This window comes from Hetaerina americana, unplaced genomic scaffold (genome assembly GCF_022747635.1).
Source record: "Hetaerina americana unplaced genomic scaffold, ioHetAmer1.1.p SCAF_66, whole genome shotgun sequence".
Taxonomy (NCBI): Eukaryota; Metazoa; Arthropoda; class Insecta; order Odonata; family Calopterygidae; genus Hetaerina; species Hetaerina americana.
Genome location: NW_027287272.1, coordinates 644,984 through 659,953, shown reverse-complemented (window position 1 = coordinate 659,953; position 14,970 = coordinate 644,984). Strand labels below are relative to the sequence as shown.

At 43.6% G+C, this 14,970-nt stretch overlaps 1 protein-coding gene across 1 annotated transcript in view; it reads right to left on the bottom strand.

The window, feature by feature from the left end:
* Positions 1-14,970, bottom strand: part of LOC139696060 (voltage-dependent calcium channel subunit alpha-2/delta-3-like) — a 287,280-nt gene that overhangs the window by 148,046 nt on the left and 124,264 nt on the right. The gene's annotated exons all lie outside the window — the stretch shown is intronic.

The window sequence follows — 14,970 nt, the reverse complement described above, 5'->3', positions numbered from 1 at the left end:
GATGTAACGCGAGAGTTGTGTTGTGTTGGGCTGTGTAGGGTTGTGTTGCGCTGTGTTGGGTTGTGTTGGGCTGTGTTGGGTTGTGTTGGGCTGTGTTGGGTTGGGTTCTATTGTTTCTGTATATGGTATTTATAAGGATGGAAATCTAACCGTTGAATATTTAACTCTTCTCGCTAATACCATTATTTTGGATTAATTGTATACTATAAATATATTTCTTTGGAAAATTAGCACATTTAATAATCTTAGAAATATTTAATTTAGAAATTTCAGTTTAGAAATAATTTTATTAGAAAAGATATTTTTAGAAAATGACATTATTAGAAAAAACTGCATTAGAAATTTGAATAGGGTACCATATTCAATGCCTTACAGACTATTCCGATGGATTCTTTACCTCACATGTAAAAGGTTTGTTTAAAAATTTTGGGTGACAATGTTTTCCTGACGTGCATTGCGTCAAGTGATGAATTCAAACCGTATTGGTTGTTAAATTATTAACATTGATATTCGACAGTGACATTGTACACACCATTGAATCACCGAAAATTTTGCGATGCGAAATCTGATCTGCGCTTAACTCGTCCTCCCGAAGGTCTTTTTTACGGACACCCAATAAGAGCAGATTCGAGTGTCTATATGCTTGCGAAGACTTTCTCTGCATATGGCATCGCGACGATTCCTCAACACCCTTTAAGTCCCCCTGACTTGGCACCACTGGTAGACTATTATTCCTATTCCCTCTAAAAAGTGAAATCCTCCCTCCCTCGAAGGACACCACCATAATGGGACCCTAAGTCAAGCCGCCAAAGAAGCTAACACGCTTGTACCCTTAAGGACCTTCCGGGAGCTGCCTGCCCTTGGGCAAAAGTGTGTGCCGATGCTCTCAAGGGAAGAAGTGCTCCGAAGAATTTTGAGGAGCACTCTAGCGATTTAAAGTAAAATAAATAAAATGTTGCTAAAATTTTCCCAACAATTTTAATTCAAGCCATGCATGAGGTGGTTGCCGTGTTTGTAAAAAGGAATTAATCAATTTGCTCATCAGTCCGTTACGAAAGCATTGTAAATTAAAACAACGTACTGATCACAATTTCTTTGAAATGACTTTAAAAAATATAAAACATAAATAAATGATGAGATGATGAAGAAGAAATAATAATAATAACAAAAAAAATAATAATAATCTGACATTTTTCAATCACAGTTGGTGGGAAATATTCGAATGCTTCCTTTCAACCCACCACTCTGGATAAACCTTCACATATAATGTCACCGGTGGCCGCTTAATGCATTGCAAGCAAGTTGATTTAATCCCAGTTGTCGTGGTAAGGACCAAAGCCTGGTATTAGTTGAACTTAAAGGAGGGTGAAAGTTGACGTTTGTGTGTGGGAAATTGCGGCAAAGAGAGAAAGTTTTGGAGGGAGTTAAAGGCATTTCGGATTAAAGGAGATGGCTTCAAGGAGCATAAAGGGCTTAAGAACGAAATATCAGTTCAAAAAAGCGTCCTTTTTGAGCGAAAATGTTTTGAAAAAGCCCAGGGATATGTCTAGAAAGCATGAAGAAGAGGTTTTTTAAGATTGACAATATTGCTTCTCATTACAAGTTCAGCGGCAATAATCATTTATAGAATAATGGGTTGAGACGTCATGATAAATGAATCATAATAACGCGCTTCTTAAGAAATTAAGACCACTTGAGACATTGCAATTTGGTGACATAAGACTAAACAAAGGCAGTAAATCGTAGAGATATCTTGGATGCTTTGTTGGGACTTTCAGTAAGTTGGCTAAGAAGGGACGACTGAAAACCTTAAATTTAGAGACTCTTTCTCCACGGTTGGGAAACATGTTCGTTGAAGTAAGACGATTGACTTAGATTTGAGTTTTTTGAGAGATGTGGGCGTGGGGAAAGATGGAATAGAAGCCTGGGAAATCAAACAAAGACGTAAGAAACACGGTGGAGAGGGAGGAGGGAGAGGAAAGCACTGCAGAGAATTTCGATCGGCGAAGGACCTTTGCGTAAGGAGGCGAGGACATAGGGCAAGCGAGGAAAAGGACTGGTTTGTCGGTCAGAATCACGGGATAATCCAAAATAACGAAGTTGCAAATTTTTAACAGCTATTCACGTCGTACATGGTTTGTATAAAAATAATTGGAAAAATTTTCGCGAAAAATGAATTTTTATTTGACTAGATTGCTACTACGCCTCAGAATTCATATAATTACTTCTACCTTTGAGAGCGTCGACACGCTATGGCCCTCAGGGCTTTTCCACGACTCGAAGGCTCCTTGGTAGGCGGATTTCGGAAGTTTCTTAAGGGTACGCGTGAAAGTTACTTTGAGGGCACTCTTAGTGTGCTTTGAGGGAGAGTTTCACTTTTGGGAATAGTAATACCAGTCTGCTGGTGCCAAGTCTTGACTGTGAGGGGGTTGGGAAATCGTCGCAATGCAATTGTAGAAGGTCTTCGCAAATAGACCCTTGACTACTCATCAAATTTTCAGCAATAATGGTGTGCACTGTCACCGTCTTACAGGGTCGCACCCAAAAGTGGTAGGACTGATTTTCTCTGGCGGGGGGTCTGCCTGGCAGGGTAAGGTGGAGGGGGCTCTTAGCAACAGACCGACACCAACCTCAGTCGCCTGCGGGCTGTCGTTGAGTGAGGACACCGTTTTTAGTGAAGCAAGTTTTTTGTCCGCGTCGAAAAACAAAATGAATCTGAATTTAGAGCAACGTTATTCCGTGAAGTTTTGTGCGAAACTCGGGAAGACGGCAACTGTGACCCTCGATATGATCAAGCAGGCTTACGGGGACACTGCCTTAAGCCGTTCCACAGTATTTGAGTGGCACAAGCTGTTTAAAGAGGGTAGGGAGCTCGTTGAAGACGACCATCGCTCCGGACGGCCGTCGACGGCAAGAACCGACACGAATGTGGAGAGAGTGAGGACACTGCTGAACACAGACCGACGCTTAACCAGTGAAGAAATTGCAGACCAGTTGGGTCTGTCTGCATCCAACGTCCAACGATTTGGCCATGCACAAGGTGTCAATAAAGTTCTTGTAAAAGAATCAGTCCTACCACTTTTGGGTGCGACCCAAAAGTGGTAGGACTGATTCTTTTTGATTAGGTCTGATATCAGTGCCAAAAATACGAACTCTGTGATCATACGCACACCGACGGTCTGAGTTCAGCACTTCACGGACACGCCTGAAAAAAGGCTGTTACCTACACATTTTACATACATCATGTGTGTAGATTGCGTTTTAATACCTACGCTTCATTCTTCATGAACCACGAATGACAGCCGATTACACTACATGACATGCAGGGAGGCAAAATACAAGAATAAGGAGTAAAATAATGGTTGATTGTGGCATAAGAAGGTATGGCATCTTAGAAATAGCAGTGCGAAGGCTCATTTGTTCATCAATAACCGACTTTATCAAATACAGGCGAAAAAACCGAGTCACTTCTGGAGATGAATATTTATCTGACTCAAACCTGATGGGTTTTCTTCCATCAATGCCCTCAATAGACTGTTCATGAATTCCAAATTATTATGTGCAGTGACAGAAGTGGTCGAACATTTAATGCAAAAAAACAGCAAAGAGAGGAAGTGACATGCGGGGTCTATCCAATAAACACATGAGCTGGTGTAATCTGGTATCCATGACGCGGAGTATAGCCCCGCCCACTAGCGGCGTCAGTTGTCTGAGACCCGATGAGCCGTCCGTGCTTGGCGGATCGTCGAGCTGTGAGTATGGTGCCAATTATGTTAGTTTCTGTAGTCCTTATTTTTACTGTTCGTCGAAAATGGAAATTGTCGAAATCACGGAGCAACGAATTGACATCAACTTTGTTGGTGAAGTGAATTTGGTAAAAGACAACAAAAAATTACTTAAAATGTTGACAGCTATTTTCGGTGATAATGCTCAGAAGAAGAGATACAGTGGATTAAATTAAAGCCGATCCGATCGAAGCCGATCGAAAATCAAAGTCATGATGCTCCTGGTTTACTTGGATGTCGAAGTTGTGTTGTTCATCATGGATGTCTTCCTGAAGGACAAACTGTAAATTCTGAGTTCTACCTTAGAGTTCTCAAGCGTTTGAGAGATCGCGTGCGTCGTGTGCGACCACATTTGACTCAGGGCGATGAATGGATGGATGCTTCGCCATGACGACAGTGCACCTGAACATGCAGCATTTGTCGCAAGGACATATCGCACGCGCAGCATCCTGCAAAGCACGTGTGTCCCACGTGCAGCATCCGACCTGTGGGGGGCCACGGGACCCTAACCCTCATGCACCCTCACCGGGCAATGGTCAAGGCCGGACTCGCCTCGACGTCACTCCTTAAGGATGAATAACGAGTACCGCAACTGCTAAGGACGGTATATAAGGGCCCCATGCCTAAGGGAGAGTAGTCTTGAGTCTTGAGTCTTGTGTCTTGCCTCGCATAGGATCGTTAGTTAGGTCGTGCTACCAGTGCGACCGGCCGGCGACCGTGCAGAGGATCGTTGACTAGGGCGTGCTACCAGTGCGACCGGCCGGCGACCGATCGTTGATTTGGGCGTGCTACCAGTGCGACCGGCCAGCGACCGTTCGTTGATTAGGGCGTGCTACCAGTGCGACCGGCCGGCGACCGATCGTTGATTTGGGCGTGCTACCAGTGCGACCGGCCAGCGACCGTTCGTTGATTAGGGCGTGCTACCAGTGCGACCGGCCAGCGACCGTGAAGACCAAGCAAGGTTTACTGACTTATTCCGTGAGTGTACGTGGATTGTTATAAGTCATGCAAGGGTTTTACTGTTCTTATTGTATGTCGTGTGGGTGTCTCGACAATAAATGTATTTAAAGAGTAAGATATGACTTCATACTTTATCGACCCGTCGTTCCCCACCTATGTCCCTCGCGACATATTGGTGTCAGGTGTGTGGGGTCTCTGTCAATGTCCGAGAGCACCAGAGTAAAAGGAATAATAAGGAATAGGGTATATAAAAATTTAAGATACGTTCTTTTCGTGATTCGAGGACCGTTTTCCACTTCCTCGGAAACGGATGTCCTCTATAACGGTTCTCCCTGGCATTGACCGCGGACCGCGACGGGTTGATATTGTATTAAGCATTTGTAATATATCTCTGTAGCCATGGAGTCGTCAATCGTGGATGCGTCCCGCTCCTTTCCCCTTCGATGGGAACTGACTCCCCCGCCTCCCGTAAATGTTATGGATTTTACACCTTCAGTAAATAGTATTGACGGCCTTTTGGGATCGGAACCGGCACCCCCCAACCCAATTCCCCCATCTAATATATTCGGCTCTCAAATTTCATTGATCCCCTGCTTTAGTGGAGAAGACGACACTACAATAGATACCTTCTTAGAACGGATTAGGATAGTGAGTCATTTTAGCTATTGGAACGAGTCCCAAACACTAGGTGCAGCCCGCCTACGTCTAAGTGGAACGGCCGCCGAATTTGCTAACTATAATCCCCATGTCATTGAATCATATGAAAACTTTTCAAGATATATGAAGGAACGTTTTACTCCTAAAATTTCCAAGGTTTCACTAGAAAAAATGTTCACTAGTTGCTTGCAAATGCCCTTAGAATCTGTTTGCGACTATTCCACCCGGTTAAGGGGGATTGCAAGGAAACTCCGTTCGTCATTTAATGAACCCGACTCCGAGGCAATAAAGGTAATGATTGAAGAGAGACTTCTGACCCAATTTCTGGCAGGTCTTAGAGCGGAGATTGGCCGTTTTGTCTCCGTGCGAAATCCGAGAAATGTATTAGAAGCCGAAGAATTCGCGCGTTTAGAAGAGGCTAACGCAAGGAATTATTCATCCATGAATAAGGACGTGAATTTGCTAGCCCATTCTGTAAGAGAGTCTCCTCCTTCCAGTCTGCACAACATGAGCGCAATCCCACACCCACAATCAAACTTCTTTTCCCATCACAACCCAGAGCATTTAAGCTACTGCGCGACAAACCCGAGTTTACGTGATAACCGTGCACGTCAAGCTCAAGCTCTTCCCCCTCAAAATTTTGGAATGTACCCCTACCCCGCAAATTATGGTCTCCCACCCCAAGTCACCCACGGAGATGGCGGTTATCCTAATAACATCTATGCTATGCAGCCAACCACATTCCAAGCTCCCAGACTGCAGCGTCAGAATACCCCCGATCCACGGCCCCCTATTGATGCCCGCAAGTGCTATTACTGTAAAAAAGTTGGACACATCGCTAGAAACTGCCGCGACAAGACACGGAAATGCTTTAATTGTGGCGAGGAAACTCACGCATCCAGGGACTGCCCCTTGATAAGATGCGGTGTATGTAATCAGACAGGACATCTTCTAATTAATTGCCGTAATCATGCCTTAAATAAGCATTCGGGAAACGTGTAGAACCCGACCCACAGGTCGGGAACGAGTTAGTACTGGCCGTGACGCCAGAAGCAGGAATGACAGTTTCCGTTAGGATATTAGGAGTACTGCATAAATTTCTTGTCGATACCGGTGCTGCAGTAACAATTGTTCATCGGAAATGGTTCCCCTTTGACCACCTCAAAATTTCGCGATATGACACACCTGTAAGAAGTGCCTCCGGGCATCCGCTGAAAATTATCGGGCAATGCCAAGTGCCATTCGAAATTGATGATAAATTATACCCCCATGACGCTTTGATAATAGATGGGAATTCCCCTGACTATGATGGCATACTTGGATTGGATTTTATGGTGCGATATGGAAGTAGCATATCGTTGGAAAATCGGAAACTAAAGGTTTGCGACGGTCATGAAACTAGGCTTGAATCCAATAACAAAAAATCAACGGTCTTTCCAATTGTAACCGATGATCTAATCTCTTTTAGTGAATCAGAACCCCTAACACATAATAATTTTAATTTTAATCCATGTAGTTCGACTTTGCCTGATGTAGATTTTAATTTATTGGAAGCAAAAGGTAATGAGGATAGCGTTAAAAGCGAAGAAGGTACTGCGACTGTAATTGTCGATCTGTTAGGACCTATTGAAGAGGGGTTCAGTGAGGACAAATTAGGAGCCTCAGTGCGTGTCTTGGACGCTTCCGAAAGGAACACTGATGGCGACATAAATGGCATCACTGGCGACGGCGGGACAGATGATAGGGTTTCCTGTACGCCAAAATTAAGGGATGTCCAAACAGATCTGTTTAGTGGGGCACCTGAGGGTCTTTCGTGCACACTAGACTTAGAAAAGGGTTCGATTGTAGTGGAAGAAGAGCGCCTTAGCGGGACAGATGATAGGATTTCCTGTACGCTAGAGAGCGATGGGCGAAATCGCGGGATAGATGAGCAAGATTCCTATACGCAAGATTTTGAGACCCAAAGAGCCACTACCTTAAGAGCAATTAAAGTACCTCCTCATTCAATTGTGTTAGTACAAGTTCAATGTTCCAATTTCTCAGGCAAAGAGATTTCAATTTTTGAAGGGTTCCATGATGTATGTATTTTACCGATTCTCGCCTCCGTTTGTGATGATGGTTCAGTCCCTCTGCTCTTTTCTAATCCTAGTAATGACATCCAGGCACTAAAACGAGGTACCCACATAGAATATGAAATTCATAAAAAGAGTACAGAAATTCCCATTGTTAATATAGTGGAGTCAAGCGATGTTGAAATGTGGCCAGAATCGCCCAAGGACGGTGAATTGACTTCCTTGTTTGAACTAAGCTCTGTGCATCCCAATGCCCTCGAACCTTTAAAGAAACTTTCAAGTGAATTTTCGGATATATTTGTCCACGGGGACATTAAATTAGGCCCACCACTGACCCAATTTACGAGAAAAGGCATAGGATAGACTCTATCTGTCACAACCCCTGAGGAATATTGTCCATTTGAAAATTATTCCTCCATACCACGAAGCCCTCCATGGCGACATCTGTTTGGTAAAATATGTTAGTAATTAGTAAAGATATGGTTTATGTGAATACGGTTCTTGTAGAGACAATAGAAGGATACAAGATCCCGAAAATCGATCGGCTGTGTATGTGTGGAACTCAGTGCTATTAGTGAACTCAGTGAGAACTTAACTGTTATTTACACCAAGAAACAGCTTCACCCTGCTACCGGCGGATGGATTGTGCATTCCACAACTGTATGAAGCCGCCAGTGCAGTGGAGTTCAAACGCGTGTCTTCACTGACTTAAGTGCACAAGTGACCAGTCGAGTGAAGTTTAATACATCTTCAACATGGTGGAACATTCCTAGTGAATACGAACGATGGTTGAAGCACGAACTTTCCCTTGTGTGGAAGAAAATTTATAGGTTAAGACTTTCTGAGGTTTATTTATATTTTAGATTATGGATTGCATTACTTACGGGTACAGCCGCCGACGATCAAATTAAATCGCTGTCGAAGCAGATTTCTAGATTGGCCAGCGAAACTGAACGTCCCCTCGATGCCAGATATACCTTTCTCCCTAATGCCTTAGCCACATACAGAGACAAGATATCATGTTAACGCAACCTTAAAAGCTCCTCAAGCCCTAAAATCATCTTCTGAAAAAAATAATAACGCCCTTGCTCACGCTATCACACAAATAAAACTCCGCCAATTAATTGTTAGCCTTCTGTACGCCATCTTTCTCGCAATTTCACGTCTTATTCGTGAACTTCATGGTGATGGACAACCACTGAGAAATATCAGCGAGTTGGCTGAGATTGGTAAATTAACCCCGTCCATTTTCCCTCCTAAACGTCTAAAGGACAGTGTAAGAGACGTCGCCAACAGACTGCCGTCGTACTTATTTTTCATTGGGTTCCCTAGCGGGGGTGATATCTCCCTCTACGATGTGGCCCAAACGAGAGTGTTACGCCAGCCGGGAAGAATTGAACTCCTGGTCATACTGCCATTGGTCCAGAAAGGGATGAGCTTAATGTTCTTAAAGCCCAACCGTTCCCGACGCGTGCAAATGGCTCACAGCAGGCCATAATAATGCATTCCGACTCACCTTACTCAGGTGTGGCCGCAAATCGTGATCGATTTGTTCGCCTACCGGCTGAATACTCTTTGCAGTGCTCAAACGGCATTACACTGATCTGTCCTCCCGCCTATCCTATCCTAAACCTTTAGCGCCAACTCATGTAACATCGCGGTGTTTGTCGGTGTCACCACCAAAATAAAGCAACATTGTTAACTTAGGTTAGCAATTCCTCCTTTTGCTGTGCACGTGAAAGGCGAGCGCCCCGGCGAATGCCCCGGCGAATAGCGTAAGCAAGGTTACTTAGTAAACTTTCCGAAGGTCCGATAAATATAGCGTTCCTGATATCTCAGGGCATGGGACCATTATACTGGCATCCGGGTGTTCAGCACACGGTGACACTCATTACCCCCCCCGTGTCGGTAACGTCGCGCAAGACTCTTCACATGCAATCCATGCACCTAAATTTCCTGTATAATAGATGTAGGCACCCTTGTTCCCTCTTTTTGTAAAAATATCTGTATTTGCACCCCAGCAAGTGGGTCTGTCCTTATTGAATGTTATATATATGTATGTATTTTTTTTTTGCATTCATGTTCATTGGTCTGTATTCTGTTCTGTATAGTATCCTGTATTATGATTAGTGTTGCCATGTCTCTTTGAAAACCGGGGTGATGTCGCAAGGACATATCGCACGCGCAGCATCCTGCAAAGCACGTGTGTCCCACGTGCAGCATCCGACCTGTGGGGGGCCACGGGACCCTAACCCTCATGCACCCTCACCGGGCAATGGTCAAGGCCGGACTCGCCTCGACGTCACTCCTTAAGGATGAATAACGAGTACCGCAACTGCTAAGGACGGTATATAAGGGCCCCATGCCTAAGGGAGAGTAGTCTTGAGTCTTGAGTCTTGTGTCTTGCCTCGCATAGGATCGTTAGTTAGGTCGTGCTACCAGTGCGACCGGCCGGCGACCGTGTAGAGGATCGTTGACTAGTGCGTGCTACCAGTGCGACCGGCCGGCGACCGTGCAGAGGATCGTTGACTAGGGCGTGCTACCAGTGCGACCGGCCGGCGACCGATCGTTGATTTGGGCGTGCTACCAGTGCGACCGGCCAGCGACCGTTCGTTGATTAGGGCGTGCTACCAGTGCGACCGGCCGGCGACCGATCGTTGATTTGGGCGTGCTACCAGTGCGACCGGCCAGCGACCGTTCGTTGATTAGGGCGTGCTACCAGTGCGACCGGCCAGCGACCGTGAAGACCAAGCAAGGTTTACTGACTTATTCCGTGAGTGTACGTGGATTGTTATAAGTCATGCAAGGGTTTTACTGTTCTTATTGTATGTCGTGTGGGTGTCTCGACAATAAATGTATTTAAAGAGTAAGATATGACTTCATACTTTATCGACCCGTCGTTCCCCACCTATGTCCCTCGCGACACATTGATTGCTCGTCAGTTTCTGCTAATAATTTTAATGGCCATTCTCGATCATCCTCCTCATTCGCCAGATCTCGCCTCCGCTGCGACTTTATCCTATTCCCCCAAAATGAAAAAAATGTGATGAGGGGACATCACTGGGGAGATGTGGAAGACACAATAAAGCAAGAAACAAGGAGAAAACTAAAAAGCCTAACTGCTGCCGAGGACTTCCAAAGGGTGGTTTACTAAACAGTGGGAAAGATGATGGAATAAGAAGGTATAGCAACAACGAATGGAGAGTGCTTTGAAGGGGATGAAATCGATTTAGACTAAATTTTGCAAAATATAGTTTGTATTGCCTCAGTTCGCGTACTTATTGGATAGACCTCGGAAGTTAGGTCAACACAAGGAGGACTACATATCGAGAAAATGCTGACACCTTTTACCTTCCCCATCACTATGAGATTAAATATTTTACAGGATACTTATTCCTAAAAGGATGCAAAGCATATTTATGGGGAGTGAGACGTTGAAGACTGTAATGGAGGGGAGAATATTTGGCAAAAGATGAAACGGCCGGATTAAAAGACAGGGATGTTGGGCGGGATGAAGGTAGTAGACAAAAATGAAGAGGGGCTTGTTGCAGAGTTGGATGTTGGGTTCTGTTTTGTTTCGGAGAGACAGGAGAATTGTTAGATAGTTGTGTCCATCCAAAACCTACCTTAACCGGTAGAATATCCAATAGTAATACTTATTGTACTTCTGCAAATATAAATTTTTCAATGGTAATGTGTACATCGTGGACGACATTTTATTTGTCTTTGCGTTAGTCAAATTGAAAAGAATTCTAATTCTTACCAATAATTCTAGTCTAACCTTAGGCTAAAATGTGCCAACATATCCCATTAAAATGACAGGGTCGTAGTTCGCTCTTGCTTCCCGGCCGGTTTATTCCATTTCATTCTCCTATTTTGGTAATTCTCAGTGTTTTGGAATCACCGATGTACTGAATTAATCTTATTAAATGGGCCTTTAAAAAGATATAATAGCTGAAGAATGTAATTTATAAGCACGTAACTTAAACGCGATTAAATGGAGTACGCCTAATAAAACAAAGTTCTTGGGGTTTCTGACACCGTGTTCTCGTCGACACAAGGACTACCAGATAAGGTCAATAAGGTCAATAGGTTAAAATGTATTATTTTTTAGTTTTAAAATAACGTCGACGTTATTAAAAAAACCGAGATATACGGAAGAGGAAAACATTTAGGCTATCCGAAGTAAGGTGAGAATTTGATGGACTCTGACGGGAGTTATGTGTTTACAATAAAAATGATATCAATGTTATGTCCAGATACTTTTCAAATTCAAGCTTCCTCGTTATTGGATAAATTTCTTCCTGCATCTTAAGCTGCAATTACTTGTCAGATGAAAGTTTTATTTCGTATTTGCATGCGTGTAGAACGAAAGGATTTTTGCATGAATGTATATGCCACTGTGGGTAAAATTGTGCATGTATGTTTTGGTTTTGCATGTGGTTTTGCTCTCTTTTACGGGTATTGACCAAGCACCCCCAGCCACACGCCCTTGCGGCGGGTTCGGGTTACTATGTAAATGTAGGGGTGTGCATCGAATTATGTTGATCATATCTTGGAAGTCTTTCCAGCTTAAATTGCTGACTTAACTGACTCGAGTTCCATCTAGTTCTTAGCCTGGAACGAGAAGAAAAATCTGTCATCCTAATGAGGTGTCCCCTTCAATAATGAGTTCTTCAAAGGTTAGTTACCGACTTGTTTACGTCATGCAGGACAATAAGCCAGACTGAAGTGGAGCGATTGATGTTTCTCCCCCTTCCCCCGCCCCAAAACACCCAACTTCAACCCTCGGAATCCAGCAAAGAGCTCCTTCAGTTCAGCCCAAGCCGCGTGGGAAGGAAGAGACCCATTCGATGAGTTAATGGGGCTTAAGGCGTTCGAATGCGACGCTAATAACGGAACACCCTTCCCTCGCTCGCCGCAGCGGGCCGGGAGTTTAGCGGTTTTTAAGGAGAGGGTAGGTTGGGTACTATCAACGTCAGGGTGTGGAGAGGGTAATTTTCGGGTGGGGGAGAAAGGTGCAAGGGTGTTTGTGTGTGTAAGGTGGAGAGAGAGAGAGAGGGGTAAGAGGTGGGTGGTTTGAGAATTCGGCGTTTGAGGGGCTGATGCATGTGTTCTGAGGTTCGGATTCCGGGCCCAAATTCCTCTCCTCCAACACACGCCTCTCCTGTCTCGCCTTGCCATCCAGGTGACTCTCCTCCTCCTCATGTCCTCGTCTCTGTGTGCATGCCAACGGTGCGACGATGCTGGAGCCCAAGGAGTGGCCGAGAAGAGCCGGCACATCAAACGCCGGCGCCGTACTAATCAACCCGAGGGTTTGGATCGAACGAAACTCTTAATCGAAACTGAATCTCTTTTTTGCCATGAAGTACGGTCAAAACCATTACGTCCCTTGGTCAACCCAAAGGTATTAATTACTCTAATAATTCAAATTTTTTAAACCATTGCTTATGCATTGAATTTTATTCCGAAATTGAAAATCACAATGAGAATAAAATATTTGAGTGTGTGGTCATGAATTGCACAAATATAAAACAACCTAAGGTTACGACGACTTCAAAAGTGCGCACCGATAGTAATGCTTTAGTTAAGAGGTTACGGTCATAATATTGCGCGCCCAAGCCATAGTCGGCCTAAACGTTCCATTTAGTTCAATTTTAAAATGTAAAATTTTCGAATCAGGCAGCTAAAAAGTTTATACTAATAGTTTAAAATGACATGCAGGGTTGATTAATTTCGGGGTGAGTAATGAACAACATTGCGACAAGCAAATTACAATTAGACCAACAATGACATCGAAACTTAAGTAGTAGTTTAAGAATTAAAATCACACAATTCACCTCCTAAATCATGCGGTCATTAAAAAAGTTCACATGAAAACCTTAAGTTAAATTTTCGAGTCTTTTAGGCAATAAAATGAACTCTATCAATTAAATCAACAATTAAAACAATATACCGGTTCCATTATTTCAGATCAAAATCAGACCAAAAATTATTTACGGTTAGGCCGACAATGGCGTCGTGAATTATGTTGTTGACCATTCTTCGTCCTGACCTGTGCTGTGTCCGAGCAACGTGGGAACCATTCGAGAGCGTGTCAAACTCTTCAGTTCAAAGGAGGGTGGATGGCGAGAGGTCATTTGCATTCCCTTTGGCGCCTGCCGTCTCACAGAGATGTCATAAATGCAGATGGAATCACGAGGCTTTCTGTTCGAAAGCATCACCCTGAATTTACCCTTGAACTCTCCCCGGTCATTAGACAGGCGAATCCATATTGGACCATCGAGGTAATCCTGAGCAGAGTGTCGAGAGGAGGTTGGTTTTGAAATGCAACAGCTCCGTTAAATTCGAACAATCGTCGTTTGTGGGCTGCTTAATAATTTAAAATTCAGAGTCGGTGTCATGACTTTCTGTTAGAATCGTTGTTTAGCTTTAATTAACTAATGAACATAAATTGCATAATATAACCCTCTGTCAGGGTCTCAGATATTTTTAAATATCCAGTTTATTCGTATCAGGATGATGTTTCTGATAAGGACTAAACTGAAACCTATTGAAGCAATATGGCTGTCCTTCGCTCCAGAAAGTTTAATACGGCAGAAATAAACACAGCCAATCTTCATTCTAACTGAAATTGACGCGTAGTGATTGTACTTCTTCTTTTATGCAATTTTAATCGATAATTACGAACGGGGCCGATACTTACCGATGAGCAAATTTCAGAACGCCATTGAAAGAATTAGAATGGGAGCCACTAGTTGACCGTAGGCTTAAACACACGTCAATTTTACCGCGCAAATTTGAAGCAGGTCACTTATCTGAGGCAGTTGATGACATATTACAGGGCCTCACTTTTTACGGTAGATTTAGATTAGGTAGAGATTTATTGTATAATGCATTTATTGAAAATGTTGTTTTTCCACGAACTATTGGAGATAATAATAGACATGACAGCAATCGCGTAGGACATAATTAAATTTGGCAGTGGATATATTTTTCGATATCTTGCATGTTTCTTCCTGCATATTATTCTTTTTAATTGGTTGACACGTCATTAGTACTTTCTTTCGTGTGATTAAGATTTGTCGAGTGCGTGAACAAACTAATATTTGTGGAGTGGTGACATAATTTCGTCTTACATGTGGTTCTACTTGCGCGTGGTGACCTAACACCGCCCGCCACACGCCTTTGCGGTGGCTTGCGGGGTATTAAGTAGATGCAGATGCAGATGAAAATAATGACATATCAATGGATATTAAGGTAATTCAATATTCAGACAGGTTTCTATTTGATGATTTTCGTGAATCATAGGATCTAGCACTTCCACTAACCTTATGTGTTTTGCTATAATAACCCATTCTTTCCGAATGACTTCATTCATGTTCTGTTCATCTGTTTTTAAGTTCCCCTTTCAGTCCCTCGTCCCTCTCCGCGGGGGGAAATTCCTGCTACCTGCAACGTTGGGTCGCATTCCCTGCCTTTTACAGACTCTTTGG